The sequence below is a fragment of the Ranitomeya imitator genome, chromosome 1 (genome assembly GCF_032444005.1).
Source record: "Ranitomeya imitator isolate aRanImi1 chromosome 1, aRanImi1.pri, whole genome shotgun sequence".
Taxonomy (NCBI): Eukaryota; Metazoa; Chordata; class Amphibia; order Anura; family Dendrobatidae; genus Ranitomeya; species Ranitomeya imitator.
This window is the reverse complement of record NC_091282.1, coordinates 1248723094-1248737834: the sequence shown is the minus strand read 5'-3', so window position 1 is coordinate 1248737834 and position 14741 is coordinate 1248723094. Positions and strand designations below refer to the sequence as shown.

At 45.2% G+C, this 14741-nt stretch overlaps 1 protein-coding gene across 1 annotated transcript in view; it reads left to right on the top strand.

Annotated features, from left to right (window-relative positions):
* The window catches only part of LOC138657443 (vomeronasal type-2 receptor 26-like), a 157432-nt gene that overhangs the window by 139125 nt on the left and 3566 nt on the right, over positions 1-14741 (top strand). The window lies entirely within an intron of this gene.

Genomic DNA, 14741 nt, shown 5'->3' with positions numbered 1-14741 from the left:
GACCAGAGTTGAACGGCAAGAACACAGACGTCTGAATGGGCTGTGTTTCTACTGTGGTGATTCCACTCATGCTATCTCTGATTGTTCTAAGCGCACTAAGCGGTTCGCTAGGTCTGCCACCATTGGTACAGTACAGTCAAAATTTCTTCTGTCCGTTACCTTGATCTGCTCTTTGTCATCGTATTCTGTCATGGCATTTGTGGATTCAGGCGCTGCCCTGAATTTGATGGACTTGGAGTATGCTAGGCGTTGTGGGTTTTTCTTGGAGCCCTTGCAGTGTCCTATTCCATTGAGAGGAATTGATGCTACGCCCTTGGCCAAGAATAAGCCTCAGTACTGGACCCAGCTGACCATGTGCATGGCTCCTGCACATCAGGAGGTTATTCGCTTTCTGGTGTTGCATAATCTGCATGATGTGGTCGTGTTGGGGTTGCCATGGCTACAAGTCCATAATCCAGTATTAGATTGGAAATCCATGTCTGTTTCCAGCTGGGGTTGTCAGGGGGTACATGGTGATGTCCCATTTCTGTCAATTTCGTCATCCACCCCTTCTGAGGTTCCAGAGTTCTTGTCTGATTACCGGGATGTATTTGATGAGCCCAAGTCCGATACCCTACCTCCGCATAGGGATTGTGATTGTGCTATCGATTTGATTCCTGGTAGTAAATTCCCAAAAGGTCGACTGTTTAATTTATCTGTGCCTGAGCACGCCGCTATGCGGAGTTATGTGAAGGAGTCCTTGGAGAAGGGGCATATTCGCCCGTCATCGTCGCCATTAGGAGCAGGGTTCTTTTTTGTAGCCAAGAAGGATGGTTCGCTGAGACCTTGTATAGATTACCGCCTTCTAAATAAGATCACGGTTAAATTTCAGTACCCCTTGCCATTGTTATCTGATTTGTTTGCTCGGATTGAGGGGGCTAGTTGGTTCACCAAGATAGATCTTCGTGGTGCGTATAATCTTGTGCATATTAAGCGAGGCGATGAATGGAAAACTGCATTTAATACGCCCGAGGGCCATGTTGAGTATCTAGTAATGCCATTCGGACTTGCCAATGCTCCATCAGTGTTTCAGACCTTTATGCATGACATCTTCCGAGAGTACCTGAATAAATTCCTGATTGCGTACTTGGATGACATTTTGATCTTCTCGGATGATTGGGAGTCTCATGTGAAGCAGGTCAGAACGGTGTTTCAGGTCCTGCGTGCTAATTCTTTGTTTGTGAAGGGATCAAAGTGTCTCTTTGGTGTTCAGAAGGTTTCATTTTTGGGGTTCATCTTTTCCCCTTCTACTATCGAGATGGACCCTGTTAAGGTCCAAGCTATCCATGATTGGACTCAGCCGACATCTCTGAAAAGTTTGCAAAAGCTCCTGGGCTTTGCTAATTTTTATAGTCGCTTCATCTGCAATTTTTCTAGTATTGCTAAACCATTGACCGATATGACCAAGAAGGGTGCTGATGTGGTCAATTGGTCTTCTGCTGCTGTGGAAGCTTTTCAAGAGTTGAAGCGCCGTTTTTCTTCTGCCCCTGTGTTGTGTCAACCAGATGTTTCGCTTCCATTCCAGGTCGAGGTTGATGCTTCTGAGATTGGAGCAGGGGCTGTTTTGTCGCAGAGAAGTTCTGATTGCTCGGTGATGAAACCATGCGCCTTCTTTTCCAGGAAGTTTTCGCCTGCTGAGCGAAATTATGATGTGGGCAATCGAGAGTTGCTGGCCATGAAGTGGGCATTCGAGGAGTGGCGTCATTGGCTTGAAGGAGCTAAGCATCGCGTGGTGGTCTTGACTGATCATAAGAACTTGACTTATCTCGAGTCTGCCAAGCGGTTGAATCCTAGACAGGCTCGTTGGTCGTTGTTTTTTGCCCGTTTTGACTTTGTGATTTCACACCTTCCGGGCTCTAAAAATGTGAAGGCGGATGCTCTGTCTAGGAGTTTTGTGTCCGACTCTCCGTGTTTATCTGAGCCGGCGGGTATCTTCAAAGAGGGAGTAATTGTGTCTGCCATCTCCCCTGATTTGCAGCGGGTGCTGCAAAAATTTCAGGCTAATAAATCTGATCGTTGCCCAGCAGAGAAACTGTTTGTCCCTGATAGATGGACAAATAAAGTTATCTCTGAGGTTCATTGTTCGGTGTTGGCTGGTCATCCTGGAATCTTTGGTACCAGAGAGTTAGTGGCTAGATCCTTTTGGTGGCCGTCTCTGTCGCGGGATGTGCGTTCTTTTGTGCAGTCCTGTGGGATTTGTGCTCGGGCTAAGCCCTGCTGTTCTCGTGCCAGTGGGTTGCTTTTGCCCTTGCCGGTCCCGAAGAGGCCTTGGACACATATCTCTATGGATTTTATTTCAGATCTTCCCGTCTCTCAAAAGATGTCAGTCATTTGGGTGGTCTGTGATCGCTTCTCTAAGATGGTCCATTTGGTACCCTTGTCTAAATTACCTTCCTCCTCTGATTTGGTGCCATTGTTCTTCCAGCATGTGGTTCGTTTACATGGCATTCCAGAGAATATCGTTTCTGACAGAGGTTCCCAGTTTGTTTCGAGGTTTTGGCGAGCCTTTTGTGGTAGGATGGGCATTGACTTGTCTTTTTCCTTGGCTTTCCATCCTCAGACTAATGGCCAGACCGAACGAACCAATCAGACCTTGGAAACATATCTGAAATGCTTTGTTTCTGCTGATCAGGATGACTGGGTGTCCTTTTTGCCTTTGGCTGAGTTCGCCCTTAATAATCGGGCCAGCTCGGCTACCATGGTTTCGCCGTTTTTCTGCAACTCTGGGTTCCATCCTCGTTTCTCTTCAGGGCAGGTTGAGTCTTCGGACTGTCCTGGTGTGGATACTGTGGTGGACAGGTTGCAGCAGATTTGGACTCATGTAGTGGACAATTTGACCTTGTCCCAGGAGAAGGCTCAACGTTTCGCTAATCGCAGACGCTGTGTGGGTCCCCGACTTCGTGTTGGGGATTTGGTTTGGTTATCTTCTTGTCATATTCCTATGAAGGTTTCCTCTCCTAAGTTTAAACCTCGTTTCATTGGTCCGTATAGGATTTCTGAGGTTCTTAATCCTGTGTCTTTTCGTCTGACCCTTCCAGATTCTTTTTCCATACATAACGTATTCCATAGGTCATTGTTGCGGAGATACGTGGCACCTATGGTTCCATCTGTTGATCCTCCTGCCCCGGTTTTGGTGGATGGGGAGTTGGAGTATATTGTGGAGAAGATTTTGGATTCTCGTGTTTCAAGACGGAAACTCCAGTATCTGGTTAAGTGGAAGGGTTATGCTCAGGAAGATAATTCCTGGGTCTTTGCCTCTGATGTCCATGCTCCCGATCTTGTTCGTGCCTTTCATATGGCTCATCCTGGTCGTCCTGGGGGCTCTGGTGAGGGTTCGGTGACCCCTCCTCAAGGGGGGGGTACTGTTGTGAATTATGTGGCAGAGCTCCCTCCTGTGGTCACAAGTGGTACTTCGGCTGATTCTCTCTGTGAGCTTCCGTTGGTGGAGGAGAGTGGTACTGCGGCTTCTGAGTTTCCTTCCTCAGGTGATGTGGTGAAGTCGTTAGGTGCTGCTCTATTTAACTCCACCTAGTGCTTTGATCCTGGCCTCCAGTCAATGTTCTAGTATTGGACCTGTTTCCTCCTGGATCGTTCCTGTGGCCTGCTGCTCTGCATAGCTAAGTTCCGCTTTGCTATTTTGTTTGCTGTTTTTTTCTGTCCAGCTTGTCTATTTGTTTTTTCTTGCTTGCTTGAAGCTCTGGGACGCAGAGGGTGTACCTCCGTGCCGTTAGTTCGGTACGGAGGGTCTTTTTGCCCCCTTTGCGTGGTTTTTGTAAGGTTTTGTGTTGACCGCAAAGTTACCTTTCCTATCCTCGCTCTGTTCAGAAAGTCGGGCCTCACTTTGCTAAATCTATTTCATCTCTACGTTTGTCTTTTCATCTTAACTCACAGTCATTATATGTGGGGGCTGCCTTTTCCTTTGGGGTATTTCTCTGAGGCAAGGTAGGCTTATTTTCTATCTTCAGGCTAGCTAGTTTCTCAGGCTGTGCCGAGTTGCATAGGGAGCGTTAGGCGCAATCCACGGCTGCCTCTAGTGTGGTTGGAGAGGATTAGGGATTGCGGTCAGCAGAGTTCCCACGTCTCAGAGCTCGTTCTATGTTTTTGGGTTATTGTCAGGTCACTGTATGTGCTCTGACCTCTATGTCCATTGTGGTACTGAATTACCTTATCATAACACTTGTATTGGTATCGGGTATCGGTATTGGCGATATCCGATATTTTTCGGATATCGGCCAATACAATCCGATACCGATACTTTCAAATATCGGAAGGTATCGCTCAACACTACACTTAAATGAGCCTTCTCACATGACTTAGGGATAAAAGCCCAAACCAAAATTTCAATTTGCAGACACTGTGGTTTGGGTTATTGCCCCTCATCAGTGCAAATTGTGAGATCTATTTGCCTGGGTGAGAGTCGTCTGAGCGGTATCCAAGGGGTAACATTCCTCCCTAGGGAGAGCGACACATCAAGCCTGACATGCCGAGGTGAGGAGGCTTATAAGCCCAATGCTCCTCTGGGAAATATGCAAATTGTCTCTTCATAGAGGAAGAGGACTAGAACTCCAGTGCCACCTGTAGGAAGTAGCAATCCTAAAAGTCAATATCAACTCTTTAACGAGCCTTGTCACATGACTTAGGATAAAAACCAAAGCCAAAATTTCAAATGGCAGACACTGTGTTTCTGGGTACTGCCCCTCGTCAATGTAAAGTGTGAGATCTGGTTTGGCTGGGTGAGAGGTATCTGACCAGTATCTAAGGGGTAATGTTCCTCCTTATGGAGAGCAACACATCAAGCTTGACATGCTCAGCAACGTTAACTATGTTCAATTTTGGGGGGCAGTTTTCTGGCACTTATTTGGATAAATTTAATGCAGAATCTGCCAGAAAAATATGTTTTGGGCAGATGGTGTCTTACAGATGTTTTCTCTCACAAAGAAAGTTTTCTCCCACGAAGCTGCTTCTCTCGCGAACTGTCAGCTTCTTCCTGAACCAGCTCTCAGCAGCTTTGCCATCATTTTCATGGATGCTCAGCTGCCAGCATTTTTTACTGTGTCTTCTCTAAAAGTGAGTCGACGACTTCAGAGAGGAAGGCACCTGAGGTATGAACAGGACACATCTTTAAAATGCTCCAGTTAAACTGCTAAAAAAAAGCTCATTCTGTACATTCTACAGGACAAACATACAGTTAGGGCCAGAAATATTTGGACAGTGACACAATTTTCGCGAGTTGGGCTCTGCATGCCACCACATTGGATTTGAAATGAAACCTCTACAACAGAATTCAAGTGCAGATTGTAACGTTTAATTTGAAGGGTTGAACAAAAATATCTGATAGAAAATGTAGGAATTGTACACATTTCTTTACAAACACTCCACATTTTAGGAGGTAAAAAGTAATTGGACAAATAAACATAACCCAAACAAAATATTTTTATTTTCAATATTTTGTTGCAAATCCTTTGGAGGCAATCACTGCCTTAAGTCTGGAACCCATGGACATCACCAAACGCTGGGTTTCCTCCTTCTTAATGCTTTGCCAGGCCTTTACAGCCGCAGCCTTCAGGTCTTGCTTGTTTGTGGGTCTTTCCGTCTTAAGTCTGGATTTGAGCAAGTGAAATGCATGCTCAATTGGGTTTAGATCTGGAGATTGACTTGGCCATTGCAGAATGTTCCACTTTTTGGCACTCATGAACTCCTGGGTAGCTTTGGCTGTATGCTTGGGGTCATTGTCCATCTGTACTATGAAGCGCCGTCCAATCAACTTTGCAGCATTTGGCTGAATCTGGGCTGAAAGTATATCCCGGTACACTTCAGAATTCATCCGGCTACTCTTGTCTGCTCTTATGTCATCAATAAACACAAATGACCCAGTGCCATTGAAAGCCATGCATGCCCATGCCATCACGTTGCCTCCACCATGTTTTACAGAGGATGTGGTGTGCCTTGGATCATGTGCCGTTCCCTTTCTTCTCCAAACTTTTTTCTTCCCATCATTCTGGTACAGGTTGATCTTTGTCTCATCTGTCCATAGAATACTTTTCCAGAACTGAGCTGGCTTCTTGAGGTGTTTTTCTGCAAATTTAACTCTGGCCTGTCTATTTTTGGTATTGATGAATGGTTTGCATCTAGATGTGAACCCTTTGTATTTACTGTCATGGAGTCATCTCTTTACTGTTGACTTAGAGACAGATACACCTACTTCACTGAGAGTGTTCTGGACTTCAGTTGATGTTGTGAACGGGTTCTTCTTCACCAAATTAAGTATGCGGCGATCATCCACCACTGTTGTCATCCGTGGACGCCCAGGCCTTTTTGAGTTCCCAAGCTCACCAGTCAATACCTTTTTTCTCAGAATGTACCCAACTGTTGATTTTGCTACTCCAAGCATGTCTGCTATCTCTCTGATGGATTTTTTCTTTTTTTTCAGCCTCAGGATGTTCTGCTTCACCTCAATTGAGAGTTCCTTTGACCGCATGTTGTCTGCTCACAGCAACAGCTTCCAAATGCAAAACCACACACCTGGAATCCACCCCTGACCTTTTAACTACTTCATTGATTACAGGTAAACGAGGGAGACGCCTTCAGAGTTAATTGCAGCCCTTAGAGTCCATTGTCCAATTACTTTTGGTCCCTTGAAAAAGAGGACGCTATGCATTACAGAGCTATGATTCCTAAACCCTTTCTCCGATTTGGATGTGGAAACTATCATATTGCAGCTGGGAGTGTGCACTTTCAGCCCATATTATATATATAATTGTATTTCTGAACATATTTTTGTAAACAGCTAAAATAACAAAACTTGTGTCACTGTCCAAATACAGTGGGGCAAAAAAATATTTAGTCAGTCAGCAATAGTGCAAGTTCCACCACTTAAAAAGATGAGAGGCGTCTGTAATTTACATCATAGGTAGACCTCAACTATGGGAGACAAACTGAGAAAAAAAAATCCAGAAAATCACATTGTCTGTTTTTTTAACATTTTATTGGCATATTATGGTGGAAAATAAGTATTTGGTCAGAAACAAAATTTCATCTCAATACTTTGTAATATATCCTTTGTTGGCAATGACAGAGGTCAAACGTTTTCTGTAAGTCTTCACAAGGTTGCCACACACTGTTGTTGGTATGTTGGCCCATTCCTCCATGCAGATCTCCTCTAGAGCAGTGATGTTTTTGGCTTTTCGCTTGGCAACACGGACTTTCAACTCCCTCCAAAGGTTTTCTATAGGGTTGAGATCTGGAGACTGGCTAGGCCACTCCAGGACCTTGAAATGCTTCTTACGAAGCCACTCCTTCGTTGCCCTGGAGGTGTGCTTTGGATCATTGTCATGTTGAAAGACCCAGCCACGTTTCATCTTCAATGCCCTTGCTGATGGAAGGAGGTTTGCACTCAAAATCTCACGATACATGGCCCCATTCATTCTTTCATGTACCCGGATCAGTCGTCCTGGCCCCTTTGCAGAGAAACAGCCCCAAAGCATGATGTTTCCACCACCATGCTTTACAGTAGGTATGGTGTTTGATGGATGCAACTCAGTATTCTTTTTCCTCCAAACACGACAAGTTGTGTTTCTACCAAACAGTTCCAGTTTGGTTTCATCAGACCATAGGACATTCTCCCAAAACTCCTCTGGATCATCCAAATGCTCTCTAGCAAACTTCAGATGGGCCCGGACATGTACTGGCTTAAGCAGTGGGACACGTCTGACACTGCAGGATCTGAGTCCATGGTGGCGTAGTGTGTTACTTATGGTAGGCCTTGTTACATTGGTCCCAGCTCTCTGCAGTTCATTCACTAGGTCCCCCCGCGTGGTTCTGGGATTTTTGCTCACCGTTCTTGTGATCATTCTGACCCCACGGGGTGGGATTTTGCGTGGAGCCCCAGATCGAGGGAGATTATCAGTGGTCTTGTATGTCTTCCATTTTCTAATTATTGCTCCCACTGTTTATTTCTTCACTCCAAGCTGGTTGGCTATTACAGATTCAGTCTTCCCAGCCTGGTGCAGGGCTACAATTTTGTTTCTGGTGTCCTTTGACAGCTCTTTGGTCTTCACCATAGTGAAGTTTGGAGTCAGACTGTTTGAGGGTGTGCACAGGTGTCTTTTTATACTGATAACAAGTTTAAACAGGTGCCTGTTATGGCTGGCAATCAGGCAACACAGCGTGCAGTAATCAGCGCACATACAGAGATCTGGCAATAACCAAAAACAATAGGACGAGCTCTGAGACGTGGAATCTCTGTAGACTGCAGTACCTGATCTATCCTCACACAACTATAAGCAGCAGTGGATTGCGCCTATCAACTACCTATGCAACTCGGCACTGCCTGAGGAGCTGACTAGCCTGAAGATAGAAATACAAGCCTGACTTACCTCAGAAAAATACCCCAAAGGAATAGGCAGCCCCCCACATATAATGACTGTTAGCAAGATGAAAAGACAAACGTAGGAATGAAATAGATTCAGCAAAGTGAGGCCCGATATTCTAGACAGAGCGAGGATAGCAAAGAGAACTATGCAGTCTACAAAAAACCCTAAAACGAAAACCACGCAAAGGGGCAAAAAGACCCACCGTGCCGAACTAACAGCACGGCGGTGCACCCCTTTGCTTCTCAGAGCTTCCAGCAAAAGTTAATAGCAAGCTGGACAGAAAAAACAGAAAACAAACTAGAAGCACTTATCTAGCAGAGCAGCAGGCCCAAGGAAAGATGCAGTAGCTCAGATCCAACACTGGAACATTGACAAGGAGCAAGGAAGACAGACTCAGGTGGAGCTAAATAGCAAGGCAGCCAACGAGCTCACCAAAACACCTGAGGGAGGAAGCCCAGAGACTGCAATACCACTTGTGACCACAGAAGTGAACTCAGCCACAGAATTCACAACAGTACCCCCCCCTTGAGGAGGGGTCACCGAACCCTCACCAGAACCCCCAGGCCGACCAGGATGAGCCACATGAAAGGCACGAACAAGATCTGGGGCATGGACATCAGAGGCAAAAACCCAGGAATTATCTTCCTGAGCATAACCCTTTCATTTGACCAGATACTGGAGTTTCCGTCTAGAGACACGAGAATCCAAAATCTTCTCCACAATATACTCCAATTCCCCCTCCACCAAAACAGGGGCAGGAGGCTCCACAGATGGAACCATAGGTGCCACGTATCTCCTCAACAACGACCTATGGAATACATTATGTATGGAAAAGGAGTCTGGGAGGGTCAGACGAAAAGACACCGGATTGAGAATCTCAGAAATCCTATACGGACCAATAAAACGAGGTTTAAATTTAGGAGAGGAAACCTTCATAGGAATATGACGAGAAGATAACCAAACCAGATCCCCAACACGAAGTCGGGGTCCCACACGGCGTCTGCGATTAGCGAAAAGCTGAGCCTTCTCCTGGGACAAGGTCAAATTGTCCACTACCTGAGTCCAGATCTGCTGCAACCTGTCCACCACATAATCCACACCAGGACAGTCCGAAGACTCAACCTGTCCTGAAGAGAAACGAGGATGGAACCCAGAATTGCAGAAAAATGGAGAGACCAAGGTAGCCGAGCTGGCCCGATTATTTAGGGCGAACTCAGCCAACGGCAAAAATGACACCCAATCATCCTGGTCAGCGGAAACAAAACATCTCAGATATGTTTCCAAGGTCTGATTGGTTCGTTCGGTCTGGCCATTAGTCTGAGGATGGAAGGCCGAGGAAAAAGATAGGTCAATGCCCATCCTACCACAAAAGGCTCGCCAGAACCTCGAGACAAACTGGGAACCTCTGTCAGAAACAATATTCTCAGGAATGCCATGTAAACGAACCACATGCTGGAAGAACAAAGGCACCAAATCAGAGGAGGAAGGCAATTTAACCAAGGGCACCAGATGCACCATTTTAGAAAAGCGATCACAGACCACCCAAATGACCGACATTTTTTGAGAAACGGGAAGGTCAGAAATGAAATCCATCGAAATATGTGTCCAAGGCCTCTTCGGGACCGGCAAGGGCAAAAGCAACCCACTGGCACGTGAACAGCAGGGCTTAGCCCTAGCACAAATTCCACAGGACTGCACAAAAGCACGCACATCCCGTGACAGAGATGGCCACCAGAAGGATCTAGCAACCAACTCCCTGGTACCAAAGATTCCTGGATGACCGGCCAGCACCGAACAATGAAGTTCAGAGATAACTTTACTAGTCCACCTATCAGGGACGAACAGTTTCTCGGCCGGACAACGATCAGGTTTATTAGCCTGAAATTTCTGCAACACTCTCCGCAAATCAGGGGAGATGGCAGACACAATGACTCCTTCCTTGAGGATACTCGCCGGCTCAGATAACCCCGGAGAGTCGGGCACAAAACTCCTAGACAGAGCATCCGCCTTCACATTTTTAGAGCCCGGAAGGTATGAAATCACAAAATCAAAACGAGCAAAAAATAACGACCAACGGGCCTGTCTAGGATTCAAGCGCTTGGCAGACTCAAGATAAGTAAGGTTCTTATGATCAGTCAAAACCACCACGCGATGCTTAGCACCCTCAAGCCAATGACGCCACTCCTCGAATGCCCACTTCATGGCCAGCAACTCTCGGTTGCCCACATCATAATTACGCTCAGCAGCAGAAAATTTCCTGGAAAAGAAAGCACATGGTTTGAACACTGAGCAACCAGAACCTCTCTGTGACAAAACCGCCCCTGCACCAATCTCAGAAGCATCAACCTCGACCTGGAACGGAAGAGAAACATCAGGTTGACACAACACAGGGGCACAGCAAAAACGACGCTTCAACTCCTGAAAAGCTTCCACGGCAGCAGAAGACCAATTAACCAAATCAGCACCCTTCTTGGTCAAATCGGTCAATGGTCTGGCAATGCTAGAAAAATTACAGATGAAGCGACGATAAAAATTAGCAAAGCCCAGGAATTTCTGCAGACTTTTTAGAGATGTCGGCTGAGTCCAATCCTGGATGGCCTGAACCTTAACCGGATCCATCTCGATAGTAGAGGGGGAAAAGATGAACCCCAAAAATGAAACTTTCTGCACACCGAAGAGACACTTTGATCCCTTCACGAACAAGGAATTAGCACGCAGTACCTGGAAAACCATTCTGACTTGCTTCACATGAGACTCCCAATCATCTGAGAAGATCAAAATGTCATCCAAGTAAACAATCAAGAATTTATCCAGATACTCACGGAAAATGTCATGCATAAAAGACTGAAAAACAGATGGAGCATTGGCAAGTCCGAACGGCATCACCAGATACTCAAAATGACCCTCGGGCGTATTAAATGCCGTTTTCCATTCATCTCCCTGCCTGATTCTCACCAGATTATACGCACCACGAAGATCAATCTTAGTAAACCAACTAGCCCCCTTAATCCGAGCAAACAAGTCAGAAATCAATGGCAAGGGATACTGAAACTTAACAGTGATCTTATTAAGAAGGCGGTAATCAATACACGGTCTTAGCGAACCATCCTTCTTGGCTACAAAAAAGAACCCTGCTCCCAATGGTGACGACGATGGGCGAATATGTCCCTTCTCCAGGGACTCCTTCACATAACTGCGCATAGCGGTGTGTTCAGGTACGGACAAATTAAATAAACAACCCTTAGGGAATTTACTACCAGGAATCAAATCGATAGCACAATCACAATTCCTATGCGGAGGTAGGGCATCAGACTTGGACTCTTCAAATACATCCTGAAAGTCCGACAAGAACTCTGGGATGTCAGAAGGAATGGATGACGAAATAGACAAAAATGGAACATCACCATGTACTCCCTGACAACCCCAGCTGGTTACCGACATAGAGTTCCAATCCAATACTGGATTATGGGTTTGTAGCCATGGCAACCCCAACACGACCACATCATGCAAATTATGCAGTACCAAAAAGCGAATAACTTCCTGATGTGCAGGAGCCATGCACATGGTCAGCTGGGCCCAGTACTGAGGCTTATTCTTGGCCAAAGGTGTAGCATCAATTCCTCTCAACGGAATAGGACACCGCAAAGGCTCCAAGAAAAATCCACAACGTTTAGCATAATCCAAATCCATCAGATTCAGGGCAGCGCCTGAATCCACAAACGCCATGACAGAATATGATGACAAAGAGCACATTAAGGTAATGGACAAAAGGAATTTGGACTGTACAGTACCAATAATGGCAGAGCTATCGAACCGCCTAGTGCGTTTAGGACAATTAGAAATAGCATGAGTAGAATCACCACAATAGAAACACAGTCTGTTCAGACGTCTGTGTTCGTGCCGTTCTACTTTAGTCATAGTCCTGTCGCACTGCATAGGCTCAGGTTTACTCTCAGACAATACCGCCAGATGGTGCACAGACTTACGCTCGCGCAAGCGACGACCGATCTGAATGGCCAAGGACATAGACTCATTCAAACCAGCAGGCATAGGAAATCCCACCATTACATCCTTAAGAGCTTCAGAGAGACCCTTTCTGAACAAAGCCGCTAGTGCAGATTCATTCCACAGAGTGAGTACTGACCATTTCCTAAATTTCTGACAATATACTTCTACATCATCCTGACCCTGGCATAAAGCCAGCAGATTTTTCTCAGCTTGATCCACTGAATTAGGCTCATCGTAAAGCAATCCCAGCGCCTGGAAAAATGCATCAACATTACTCAATGCAGAATCTCCTGGTGCAAGAGAAAACGCCCAGTCCTGTGGGTCGCCGCGCAAAAAAGAAATAATAATCAAAACCTGTTGAATAGGATTACCAGAAGAATGAGGTTTCAAGGCCAAAAATAGCTTACAATTATTTCTGAAGCTCAGGAACTTAGTTCTGTCACCAAAAAACAAATCAGGAATCGGAATTCTTGGTTCTAGCATCGATTTCTGATCAATAGTATCTTGAATCTTTTGTACATTTACAACGAGATTATCCATTGAGGAGCACAGAGCCTGAATATCCATGTCCACAGCTGTGTCCTGAAGCACTCTAATGTCTAGGGGAAAAAAAAGACTGAAGACAGAGCTAAGAAAAAAAAATGATGTCAGGATTTCTTTTTTCCCTCTATTGGAAATCATTGAAGGGCTCCTTGTACTGTTATGGCTGGCAATCAGGCAACACAGCGTGCAGTAATCAGCGCACATACAGAGATCTGGCAATAACCAAAAACAATAGGACGAGCTCTGAGACGTGGAATCTCTGTAGACTGCAGTACCTGATCTATCCTCACAACAACTATAAGCAGCAGTGGATTGCGCCTATCAACTACCTATGCAACTCGGCACTGCCTGAGGAGCTGACTAGCCTGAAGATAGAAATACAAGCCTGACTTACCTCAGAGAAATACCCCAAAGGAATAGGCAGCCCCCACATATAATGACTGTTAGCAAGATGAAAAGACAAACGTAGGAATGAAATAGATTCAGCAAAGTGAGGCCCGATATTCTAGACAGAGCGAGGATAGCAAAGAGAACTATGCAGTCTACAAAAACCCTAAAACGAAAACCACGCAAAGGGGGCAAAAAGACCCACCGTGCCGAACTAACAGCACGGCGGTACACCCCTCTGCTTCTCAGAGCTTCCAGCAAAAGTTAATAGCAAGCTGGACAGAAAAAACAGAAAACAAACTAGAAGCACTTATCTAGCAGAGCAGCAGGCCCAAGGAAAGATGCAGTAGCTCAGATCCAACACTGGAACATTGACAAGGAGCAAGGAAGACAGACTCAGGTGGAGCTAAATAGCAAGGCAGCCAACGAGCTCACCAAAACACCTGAGGGAGGAAGCTCAGAGACTGCAATACCACTTGTGACCATAGAAGTGAACTCAGCCACAGAATTCACAACAGGTGCCATTACTACAGGTAATGAGTGGAGGAAAGAGGAGACTCTTAAAGAAGAAGTTACAGGTCTGTGAGAGCCAGAAATCTTGATTGTTTGTTTCTGACCAAATACTTATTTTCCACCATAATATGCAAATAAAATGTTAAAAAAACAGACAATGTGATTTTCTGGATTTTTTTTTCTCAGTTTGTCTCCCATAGTTGAGGTCTACCTATGATGTAAATTACAGACGCCTCTCATCTTTTTAAGTTGTGGAACTTGCACTATTGCTGTCTGACTAAATACTTTTTTGCCCCACTGTATATGTCGACTTTTGACATATGATGTGTTCATTTTTTTGTTGCTTCTTGTAGATGAAATCTTTCTGAAAAAGATGTAATGAGCACATACCCTAAGAATGAAAGAGGCCTAGTATTTTATTCTAATGAAATAAAATTATAAGTATAATGTCATATTTAATGTTTTTTCTCCCAAAATAAGGGAAATATTTTATGTCTTATATATTTTGTTTTTGCTATTTTTTTTTATTTACCCCTGAAGAAGCATCAGTGAAACACACATCGGGTTGTTGGTGGATGAGCATCAATGTGCTCTGTTTAGTATTTGTCCTGATTAGGGTTGAGCGAAACGGGTCGTTCATTTTCGAGAGAGGGAGAGAGAGAGAGAGAAAGAAAGAAAGAGAGAGAGAGAGAGAGATAGAGAGAGAGAGATAGAGAGAGAAGAAAAAAAAAATTAATATTGACTTTGCATTGGGTTTCGTGTTTCGGTCGATCCTCGACTTTTCGCCATAATCGGCCGATTTCACTCGACTCGACTTTTGAGATAGTCGGGTTTCGCGAAACCCGGCTCGACCCTAAAAAAGTCAAGGTCGCTCAACCC